The sequence below is a fragment of the Pinus tabuliformis genome, chromosome 7 (assembly GCF_031772625.1).
Source record: "Pinus tabuliformis cultivar Carrire ecotype Pingquan chromosome 7, CPIR1, whole genome shotgun sequence".
In the NCBI taxonomy this organism is placed as follows: Eukaryota; Viridiplantae; Streptophyta; class Pinopsida; order Pinales; family Pinaceae; genus Pinus; species Pinus tabuliformis.
This window is the reverse complement of record NC_142293.1, coordinates 583,448,764-583,460,849: the sequence shown is the minus strand read 5'-3', so window position 1 is coordinate 583,460,849 and position 12,086 is coordinate 583,448,764.

Below are 12,086 nucleotides of genomic sequence, written 5' to 3'. Positions count from 1 at the left end.
CTATAAACAAAAGAAATGAATTATGATTTTCTTACTATAAATATTTAGCAATCATATTGTATTTCAAATAATTTCTAATAGTGGTAAAACTGAAAGGCACACCAAATGTAATATTAAAGAAACACTAAATAGAATAGGGTGAGGGTTATGTCCATTGTGTAGAGAGCCATAAGTACTAGAAAGTATTTCTGAGAATGAATCTGTGTTTTAAATCTTACATGCTCTACGTTTTGATCCCTTCTATGTGATCATCGTTAGGAGACTCAAAGTCTAGTGATGGTCTCATGGAAGGGATCAAAAAATTGAGAAAATAAGATTTAGACTACAATTTCCTTATCAACTTATGTCAATGTTATTTCAAGTCTGTTCATTATGACATATGTACAATAAGAATTTTTAATAGAGTTAAATTTACAAATCTAAAATTTTATCAATGAAAAACTTTTAGAAAATTATTATGACTAAAATAATGATGTGGCCCTCACTCACTTTTGAGATACACATGTATAGTACTTTTTTTTAACAAAGTTGCATATAGAAATATAAAATTTTATCAATAAAAATCCTTTATCATTACTTTAAAAATGGTGTGGCCCTCATAGGGTTTAAAATGCAAGAATACAAAATGGTTTTGATGTGCAGACCTTACCTATATTGTCACCTTAGTATAGAGTATTTAATAATGCAACCATACACCTTTATTTATCCTAGCGTTTTTTCTTTTAACTTGTTTTTTAATGAAAATTTCTTCTATATCGGTTTTCCCTCTACAATATTTTCTTCAATCTTTCTTCAACATGAAAGTTATTATCATTTATCTAAAATGAGTCTTGATGTTTGAAATTTTTGTTTTTAATTCATGAGCATCAAAATTAATTATTGTTTTGAGTGAGATTATTGGTTTTCTTTATCAAATATGGTTCAGTGCAAATTAAGAATTAGAATTAAATTTAGATTTACTTATCTAATAATTAAGCTTTAGATTTAGCACTCTAACATTTAAGCTTTGATATTTTTCTCCATTCAAAATTCTCAATTAATTACTAACCATGTAGATTTAAATATAAAATTTCTCAATGCATTATTGAGTTTCAAAATGGCCATATAAACCTAAAAGTAAATATGAGTGAGTTTGAAAGATTAAAGAGAGTGGATGAATCTATTTTCGTTTAACAGAAAGTTCTAAAATGTGTTTGACTAAATTAAGTTCTAAGATGCTTTTACAATTTTTTCAAGCTTAAATTTTATATTATGTTTTACAAAACAAAAATATAATTGAAAAAAACATTAAATCTTTGTGATCTCAAATTTTGAAAAAAAAAAATCAAAAGTTTTATTCATATATAAAATATTATAATTGTTTTTTTTACAATAGTTGTCTTGTTTTAATATGAATTTGGTTTTTATTTATTTCACAAATAAACATGTTATTCTTTTAATTAATATATTTATTTATTCAATCACTTTTATTGATTGAATACGTGTAAATCTTGAAAAATGTTTCTTTTTGGTCGCCCTAAAAAGGATAAAATGAAATTTTTAATTATTAATACATTTGATCTTCCATAACATTCTAATCAACCATGTAATCTTCAAAATGCATTTAATGTTAATCTACATGAAGATGATTAATCAGATAATGTAGAGCTTGTTGAAAGGAAAAACCCATCAAATAAATGCAAAATAATATTCAAATCTAAATGAAAGACAAAATTTCCATAGGTTTATGTTGTTAAATATTGTAATGGTAAGGAAAGGATGAGACACTGCATTTGAAAAAGTACCTTTCATCAAGTTAGTGGTCTAAATGGCCATGCAAAATCAGAAGCTAATAAATTCTCTTTACAAATATTGAATGGAGAAAGAAAATGAAGTAATATTCCAATCACTAAACATGTCGAACTAATGATAGATATTGAGAAGGAAATAATTATATTTTGATTGGAAACATGTATTTTGTTTCCATACGTGATTTATATTAAGAAATGTATAAGTCAATATGTAACTTGAATAGGTATAAATGCACTCCGCACATGCCTCTAATAGATGAATATTTTGTATACACAAATACAACATGGAAAAAGAGTTTTTTCAAGCTCCTAAAGAGATGTGTTGGAACAAACTAAAAGAGGATATTTTACATAACCCATTGAATCAATTTTAGTTAACGAAAGGAATGATCAAACTATGGAATGCCTTTTGATAATTTATATTACATATTTGAAAAATGGAGAAAGAGGTCAATTTTTAATAAATTTTATATGTTTTCTTCAAATAAAAGATGGAAAAGCTAAGTGTATATATATGATATAGTGAGAACTCATTTACCACAAATGGACCTCTTTAGTGAATTTAGTTTTGTTTTGACTTGAATGGTGCATTTTCCATGAGGGATATTCATGAAGTTTTATTTCCTAAGCTTCATCAAGATGCTCGTCATTTATTAGATATCCATTGTATATCTCATAGGGAAGCATTATGAGCCAATGATAGTTCATCTCATTTTCCAAAGTTGTAATATATTGACAAATTTGTAAACAAAGTTTATTCATGGCTTAGGAAATCAAGTAAAAAACATGGAGAATTGAAAGAGCTAATGAAATGATTTGAAACCTCTAACTTATAGATCTTATAGATTTATCAAATTAGGTGGCTCTCTAGAGGCAAGGTCATGGAAAGACTTATTAAACTCATTTCTTCTTTGTTAAAGAATTGATAGTTAGGGGAGAAACAAATGTATGAGTTGACAATAATATTTCAAGTGAAATTTGGCAACCATCTACTTGCAAATGCGCTCATTGAATTAAATAAGTTGAATCAAAAGTTCCAAGAAGATCATGTTGATATTAGATCTATTAAGACTATCTTTGTTTCTATTAGCATGTTTTGCAACCAATTTTTGGAAAGCATTTTTTGGTTAAGTGCAATGCACATGTCCCAATTTTTAGTTAAAGCACAAGGAGGAATCCCTGAATTTGGAGATAGCATAGGTATGATACATTTACATTCTTCAAATTTTTACCAAAGATGCAAAGATCAGAGGCACTAGATGATTAAATTCTTTTGAGAAAATGTTTTGTTGTAAAGGTGATTGAATCCTTAGATAGGAGCTTCACAGATTTACATGTATTTAAAGTTTCTGATTTTTCAGTTGTTGATATTATTGTGAAGAAGTGAATGATAAAGACAATCAAACAAAAAAATAGTTGAAATGTTTTTGTGAAAAAATAAGTATTAGAAAATTATCTATTATAAATATTGTTATATGTTTGATTGGAATAAATGAATTTATTTGTACTATTTCTAAATCACACTCCAAAAAACATATAAATGGAACATGAGATCTATGTGAAATTATGTGAAATTAAATCTGAATGATTTAAAAGCTTTCCATATTTCATATTTAATGCAATTATAACCCATTATTTTCATTTTCCATTGTAAAATAAATTTATATACCATAATGATTCCCATTATCCATGGTACAAATAAATTTATATTTTTAAGATCATAAAAGGTATAGAATGAATAGAACAAACACATATTTAAAAAAAATGAATAGAACAAACACATATTTACATTTTTTTAAATGAAATTTGAAAAAATTCTGAATCAGAAGAAGACGAGTCGGGCGCGAGAAGTTACTCAGCGACCTTCTGGATACTCCTCATTTCAACTTATAAACATGAGAGAAAATCCACACAAAACAAATCAATCAAAGAAAATACAGACCTGTAACTATGGCACGTTTTTGCTGCAGGCTGGACGTCCGGTTTCTTATGAGCATCCATGGCCGACTCCGCGTAGGAGGGATCATTGTGCCTAGCGTTGACTGACCGACGCAGCAGGGTGCTTATGAATACTAATCATGGCAATCTGGTAAGCGCCTGCAACGAATGGAAGCCTGTGATATAAATCGTTCTATTTGGTGTGTTCTCATTTTATATAGGGAATAGTTCAAATTGAAATTAGTTATTGGTAAACCACACTTTTAAGAAATTTACACTCTTAAAGCGTTCGAATATTAAATATTTTATTAAAAATAAATTAAATTAAAAAATTTAACTTATTTCTCAAATTTAACTATATTTATATAAATGATTAATATAAAATTAAATAACTATTTTATATAAATGATATATAAATTATCCAAATTTATAAAAAAACACTTCAATAACCAGAAAAAATAATTCCTATAATTTATTTAAATATTAGATACTTCATAAGAAATTCAACCAATAAAAAAATGCCACTTGACATGATACCATTAACCAAGATATTTTGACCGAGTCAAACTTTATAATCTATTAAAAGATTTATATCATATAAAATCAAATTGAAAATATCAAATGAGCATTATTGAGATGATGGCTGTCATATTAATATAGTTGATCGTGAAATAATGCGACTGCTTCGCTATTTAGATAGAAAACTCACTTTATAAAAATGTGAACAGTAATCTTCAAAATCAAGCATGACATTAAAGGTCATCCGATCGCACTTTATAAGGGAGTGGTCACTAATGACAACCCGCTTTACAAATATGTAACCATCAAGTACGATCCTAGGATTAAAAAGTCATGAAAAAACGTTGGCTTCATTACGACATATAGTGTTTAATTTATTTTAAAATAATATTTTAATATGTAAAATTTTGACTACCGTAACGAGTGAACCAATGCGTTCCCACTCGTATCTACAAAAGGCGTGGACGAGGTCAGGAGATCGAACATGAAACTGTTAACGCCAACGAGCAGCAGAAGAAGCGTATTGAGGGAACAACCCTGGGCTGCTTGGCTCTTCCAGACCTCTGTTACGGCCAAATACCAGGACGCTGACGCTCCCTGGATGTTTCAGGCTTCTCATCGAGACAAGGAAATCGTAATGAGAGATCTGGACCTGGAATTGAACTCCAGACCAGAGGAAGGCGTCATTATCGGAACTTCGAACGAGAAAATGACGGGAAGTTCCACGAGCGAGGTAGCGTCGTCGTCTACTTCCAGTTGTGATCCCGGTAGCCCATCCCAGGCTGCCATGAAAGCAAAAGCAAGTGGAAGCGTAGAGGTTTCGAATTCGATGGCGGGCCAATCTGAGACTCAGAGGTTTCGAATATCTGTTTATAGTTCACATATTAATTCCATCTGAGGCAATCACTTTACAGAGTCCGATTAGCGTTTCTCTGAAACTGATCTATGGAATTTAGCAATTCTTAGGCCAGTATCGGCAATTCATAATTCTTCTTCCTTCTTGTTCAGAGATGAATTTGTATGTAAAAATTTAAGTTGCAATATCTGGTTACAACACATAAGAAGACGGTGAAGGATGTGAGGTAAATGACGAAGGACCTTAATATGTAAAGGTGTAAGCATTGTCATGAGGAAAGTGCACATGCAGTAGTCTAACAAGGCCACAATTTTACATAGAAAATAATGGAAATTTGGATTTTATTTTTAAATGTTCCAGAGATTCTCGATAGTGCAAAATTTATTCTCGCTGTATTTTTTGAAAAAATTGTGCCAAAAATTTAACGCACCCAGAAATTGTTCACTATATTTCTTGAGAATTGGGCTTTTCGATCCCGTGAACTAACACTCGCACATATCTGGACAATCAACCTTGCTAATAAATTTGAAAGAAACTATACTTGAAGTAGGGAAAAAAAAATTATTATTTAGCTGGGTCCAATGCTACGAACTACCTCAGTAATGAGCAATGAGGCTGCTATAAACAGCCGTCTTAACTCCATTGTAGAAAAGTGGGAAAGACCATTATTATTTCTCTGGGTTCAACGCTACGAACTACATCAATAATGAGCAAAGCTGTTGTTGTAAACAGCCCTTCTTAACTTGATGGTAGAATTTGGGAATTTTGAGAAACAAAGTGACCTCAACTACCGTGTCCATGAGAATGAAAATACAATGAGCAATATTACACCAATATTGTGTTTATAAAATATCGTTGTTATAAAAATAGGTAGTAGTTTAATGGTTAGATTGTTTTTTGTTTTTATTTTAAATTTAGTAGATAGTTTTTGGAATATTAATTTTAAATTTTGTAATTAATATAAATTTAGTAGTTCAACGGTTATTGAAAGCGTTGAATACATTTATACATTTAATAGCATTTCTTAAATAATCCAACCAAAAATTTTATCATCAAATTTCGTAGAAAAAGACTAAAACACATATTGATTAGATTACTCTTTAATATATGTTGTGACGTCATATTTTAATGATGTTATTATTTGTCAAATTATGATATTGTTAATAATAATACATTATTGTTTGTCATATTGAAATGATATTTAATAATCATTACATTATTAAAATGCTTATTGTTGGTGAAACTTCAACATTATTTGTTATTCAAAACATAGTGACGTTATTAGATTTGGAACAACATTAAAATTATTAAAGTTATATTGTAAAATATACCAAGCGAAATTAACATTGGATTATATTTGTAAGTTATAATAAGGTTATAAAAATTATATTAAAATTTAAAGATTAGAACACTTCAAATAATATTAAAATTATATATAAATATTAATTATTAAAATTATATACTAAATATTGATTTTATTTCAGGGAAGAGATGTTCTCTGCTCACTAAAAAACATATTGATAATTCAATATCGGCTACAAATAAAATACTCCAAAATCCACTTTAAATAACCTAAGTTTACAACAACTTTATATATAAAGAGTGAAATCAAGTAATTAAAGTAACAAATTATAATTTTGACCGTAATTATTTACTACATTCAACATAAAAAGATATGTAATTTATTCATTATATGTAATTGAAAATAAAAAATTTATAATTTTGACCATAATTATTTATTACATTCAACATGAAGAGATATGCAATTCATTCACTATATTACACTAGATATATAATTCTTCTCTTGCTTAAAATAATATTGACATATTATTTAGAAACAAATATTAATAATAAAATTGTATCAATCATAAATAAAATATTTTCTTATATAGATATGTTTATTTAAAATTATTCTAAATATTTGAACATCCCTATTAAAGAATATTTTGATGCCAGAAAAAGGATCAAGAACCTGTTTGGAAGAAGCAAACCCACTGCAATAAATCTTGATTAACTCAATAAATTTTAATAGCCATCATGACTCAAGATTTTAAAAAGATTCCAAAATTTGAATAAAACCCCAAATTTCATGATTCATGGGACTTTTAAACTCAGGTGTTTTAATATATAAATTCAAAGTATTACCACGGAGCTTCACTTGGGAGCAATACCATATCACATGGGTTCATATTGGGGAATATTTATTGAGAAAAAAATGACATAATATATTGGAGGATATATATAGGAGTAGAGGGTTTTTATATTGGTAGGTATAAAAATGGATCCCAAAGTTAATGAAAAACTATAAAAAGGTATAAAAAATGTTAATTAAAAAATGGATACCTTTAATATGTAGTGAAAAGATTTTTAAATTAAAAAAGTGTATTGAGTTCATATTAGTAAAGGGTTAAATAATGTCAAAAATTCATTGAGTAAAACCGGTGAGTATTACCTCCACACTCGCACTCCATTATTAAAATGCACCTAACCTTTTCCGCTGTGGGTCGACCTTCTTTGCAATCGTAACATTCCCCGGCTCAAATAAAATGCACCTAACCTTTTCCGCTGTGGGTCGACCTTCTTTGCAATCGTAACATTCCCCGGCTCAAAGCCCCACGGATGCCCCTATTGCAATCCTTTTAATACCTCGGCGACGCTGCGAAAATGCAAGGCGAAAATCCCTGGCAATATTCCCCAAGCAAACCAATGTGAAAAAGTGTGAATACACAACGCGAAGGCCACGAAAATACCCCGCCCCTGGGTCTGTTAGTTGATAACCAAAAGTGTGAATACAGAGCGCTAAGGCCACGAAAATACCCCGCCCCTGGGCTTGTCAGTTGATAACCTCGTCAAATAATGTTGTCGGGTTTTGAAGAAAACAGGAATATCATTCCTCTACGCTTCCATTGTCTTATAATTTCACCAGCCTCGATTCTCCTTCTGCAAATCGCATTGTTAGCATTAAAATTAAAATTTTCCTGGCTATATCAACTCCGCGTAAATAATGAGTTCTGACCCATGCACAGAAAACCTTGGCGACTACAAGAAATAATAATGGTCCGTATACAGGTTCCCGCATCAATTAACAAAGAAAGAAAATTGTAATCGCAGAGGGCAAAAAAAGAACTTAACACTCAACCTCGCGTTGCTACTCTCACAGGCAACCTCTTTATTATATTATTGTGGCGGATTACAACAAATTTTGCTCAGATCCATAAAAATAAGATCACGCTGTCAAAAATAGAAAGAAAATCCTAAATAGCAGTTAGCTCTCAATATGGAAGCTACGTTTGGCTAATAAGCCATTTATTAAAACAACACCTCACCATTCACGCAAACTAGTTTGGACTTCTAAACATTACTGGGAATAATTTTATTTTTTAATGATGCCCCTGCATCATACACCCAGATTTCAAATTGTTCACGGACTCCTCTCTATAATATCCCCTTCCAATTCATTTCTGTAACAATGCAACAGATACGAAAGGTTTCTGGTTTGTGTGGTTCCCCATTTAAGCAATCCTTTCATCCATTTCATCTAGCATAGGTTCATTGGCAACAGTTGAATCTTCCACCTTGGCATTTGGCATGGTATATGATTTTCATTTGGCATGGTATATGATTTTCCTAAAATTGTTTGTTTCTCCTTGAGTAGGCAGATCCTTCCTTTCGCTATCCAAGTAAGTAAAACCCACATAATTGCAAGGATCAATTGAAACCGTACGCGTTGACTTCTTTATTTCTTTATGGTTTCCTACTCACGGTACCCTGCTGCTCTACCATTTGCAACACCATTTCCAAACTTATCCTGCCCACTGTTATTCAAAGTTATGGACTAATCTTCATTAATTCGAATCCCTTTTGTTATGAACATTTCTATTATTGAAAGCACTACTCGTTTTGCATTTTCTGTTTGCATCTGGTCATGAAACATTTCATCTTCAAAGTTAAATAAATTGTAGTTTTTTGAAGGTTGATTTGTCACCTTCCATTGCTGCAATCTCTGCCTTAGTTGTTTTCTCTTGCTTCTTAATTTTTGCATTGTTGGTCACCAATTGTTTCTCATGCACTAATAGTATGCTTGGATTTTCTAACTCTTTGGTCCTTTCAATTTTTATTGGCAATAACACGTGTTTATGTCCATATTTTTCAAAACCATATGTGTTCATCTTGCCATTGAACTCACCCTACTGTCATATTGCCATGGAATTCCAAGCAAGACATGACAAATATCCATCTACATAACATCACAGACAACTCGTTCTTTGTAGTTTCCAATCTGGAACTCCATTTGGCATTTCTTAATTACCAATATTTGTTGCCCTTTCTTGAACCATAAAAATTTGTACTGTACACGATGTGGCATCTTGTCTAGCTGCAATTTCTCTACCATTTCTATTGAAATAAGGTTATCAGTACTACCATTATCAATAATCAACTTGCAACATTTCCCTGTTTCTTTGTAGGTTGTTTTGAATAAGCTTCTCTTATGCCCTAGTTCATTTGCATCTAACACTTTCTTCAACAATAAAGATTCTACTTCTTCTAGTGAGTTAACACATTCATCCACAACCTTTGGAGGTTCTAGTTTAGCTCTAGTTTGTGTTAATTTTACCCTTTTTTGTTTTCCAACTCTCGCTGGACATTCATATCGATAATTCCCCAATTGTCCAGAAATGAACCATCTTACCTGATCTCCACCTCTCCCTCTGCCTCTTGAATAAGTAATTTTCCCTCTAGCATCACTGGTTTTCTCTCGCTACGATTGTTGGTTTGAGTTGATAGCTTCTCCCTTTTGCTGCTACTATTTTGTTCCAACACTTCTTGTTCTCTTCCTCTGTCCTTGCTTCCTCATCAACTTTTCCTAAGCCTTCAATGCAACTTGATATGATTCCTCAACATATCTCAACGACATTCGAATTAATTCATCCTGAATATCAAATCTCAAATGTATCCTCCATGTATCCTAATATAATGTTCACTTTGTAAAATTCCTTTGTATACTCCCTAACAGTCAATGTCTTATGCTTAAGATTCTGCATATTTCTAAACAAAATTAATTGACAATCTTTAGGATGGAATTTACCTTTTAGTTTGGCAGTCATCCTACTCCAACTCTTGATATTTTCTTTGTTCTTCAAGGCCCTTTCTTCCTGCACTCGATCCCACCATAAAGTTGCATGTCCTCTCAGTTTCGTGACAACAAATGGGACTTGCTTGTCTTTTGATATCTTTTCATATTCAAAATAATTGTCTAAAAAAATTATCCATTTTGCCAATTCTTCTAGATCCAAACATCCATTGTATGTATGTACTTATGACTTTGACCAAAAATCTAGACCAAAACTTGACTCCAAAAACCTAACCTCTAGGGTTTTCCGACTATCTCCTCTTCCTCCTCACTTGTATCCCCTGTATGATCATGATGTATGATAGCTTCCATGGCTTCTAGCCTTTGTCAGAGATTTCTCACTTCGTCCCTCAACTCTACATTTGCAATTGGTCAGCCTTTTCCTTAACCTCTACCTCTGCCAACTCTAAATGGAATTCTTTGACAAACATATTAGTTACAAGGATAAATTAAGATCAATCAAATGAGGCTTTATTTTCCCTTTCTAGATAGCTTACTGCTCTACCAATTGATGTCAGGCGAAGGATCATTAAATTGTTTCTCTTCCAACTCAAACACACTACAACGAATTTTTGATTTAACTCGTTAAAATTTAATAGCCATCATGACTCAAGATTTTACAAATATTCCCAAATTTGAATAAAACCCCAAATTTCATGATACCTGGGACTTTTAAACACAAGTCCCTTAATATTAGTCCATTGTGCTCATAATCCCTTGGGGTTTTAGTATTAATCCCTTGGGTTTATTATTCCTTCGGGTTTATAATATCAATCCCTTGGGTTTATTATTCCCTTAGGTTTATGATATCAATCATGGTCAACCATTGTCGATCATAGAAAATCATGGTCAACCATGGCTGAATATCACATTGTGACAAGGATTGTCGCACCATGAAAATAAACCATGCTTATTTTAGTGTTTGTAATATTTATATTAGGGCTTATAATATTAGTCCCTTGGTTTTAATATTATCCCTTGGGTTCATAATCCCTTAGGGTTTTAGTATTAATCTCTTTGGTTTATTTTCTCTTGGGTTCATAATATCAATCCCTCGGGATTATTATTAACTTTGGTTTATAATATCAATCTGGTCAACCATGGTCAAACATAACCAACCATGGTCAATCATGGTTGAAAGTCGCAGTGTGAGAAAAATTATCTCCATATAAAAATCATGAACAATCATGGACAATCATGGTTAACCATGGTCAGCAATGGTTGATCATGATCAACAATGTTTTATAGAATCAAACATGGTCAATTGTGGTCGACCATGGTCGAACATCGCATTGTGACAAAGATTGTCTCGATATGAAAATCAAGCATGATCGACCATGGTCCAACGTTGCATTTTGACAAATATTGTCTCGATGTGAAAATCAACCATGTTCCAATATTGCATTGTGATAAGGATTGTCTCAATATGAAAATCAACGATGGTAAACCATGTTTATTTTAGTGTTTATAATATTTATCTTAGGGTTTATATACGTTGGGTTTATAATATTAGTCCCTTCAGTTTAATGTTATTCCTTTGGGTTCATAATCCTTTAGGGTTTTAGTATTAATCCCTTGGTTTTATTATTCCCTTCGATTTATAATATAAATCTTTTGGGTTTATAATATTAATCATGGTCAACCATGGTCAATCATAGCCAACCATGTTCAACCATGGTCGAATGTTGCATTGTGACAAAGATTGTCTTAATATGGAAATCAACTATGGTCAACCATGGTCCAATGTTGTGTTCTAACAAATATTGTCTCGATATGAAATTCAATCATGGTCAATCATGGTCCAACGTCGCATTGTGACAAGGATTGTCTCAATATGGAAATCGATCATGGT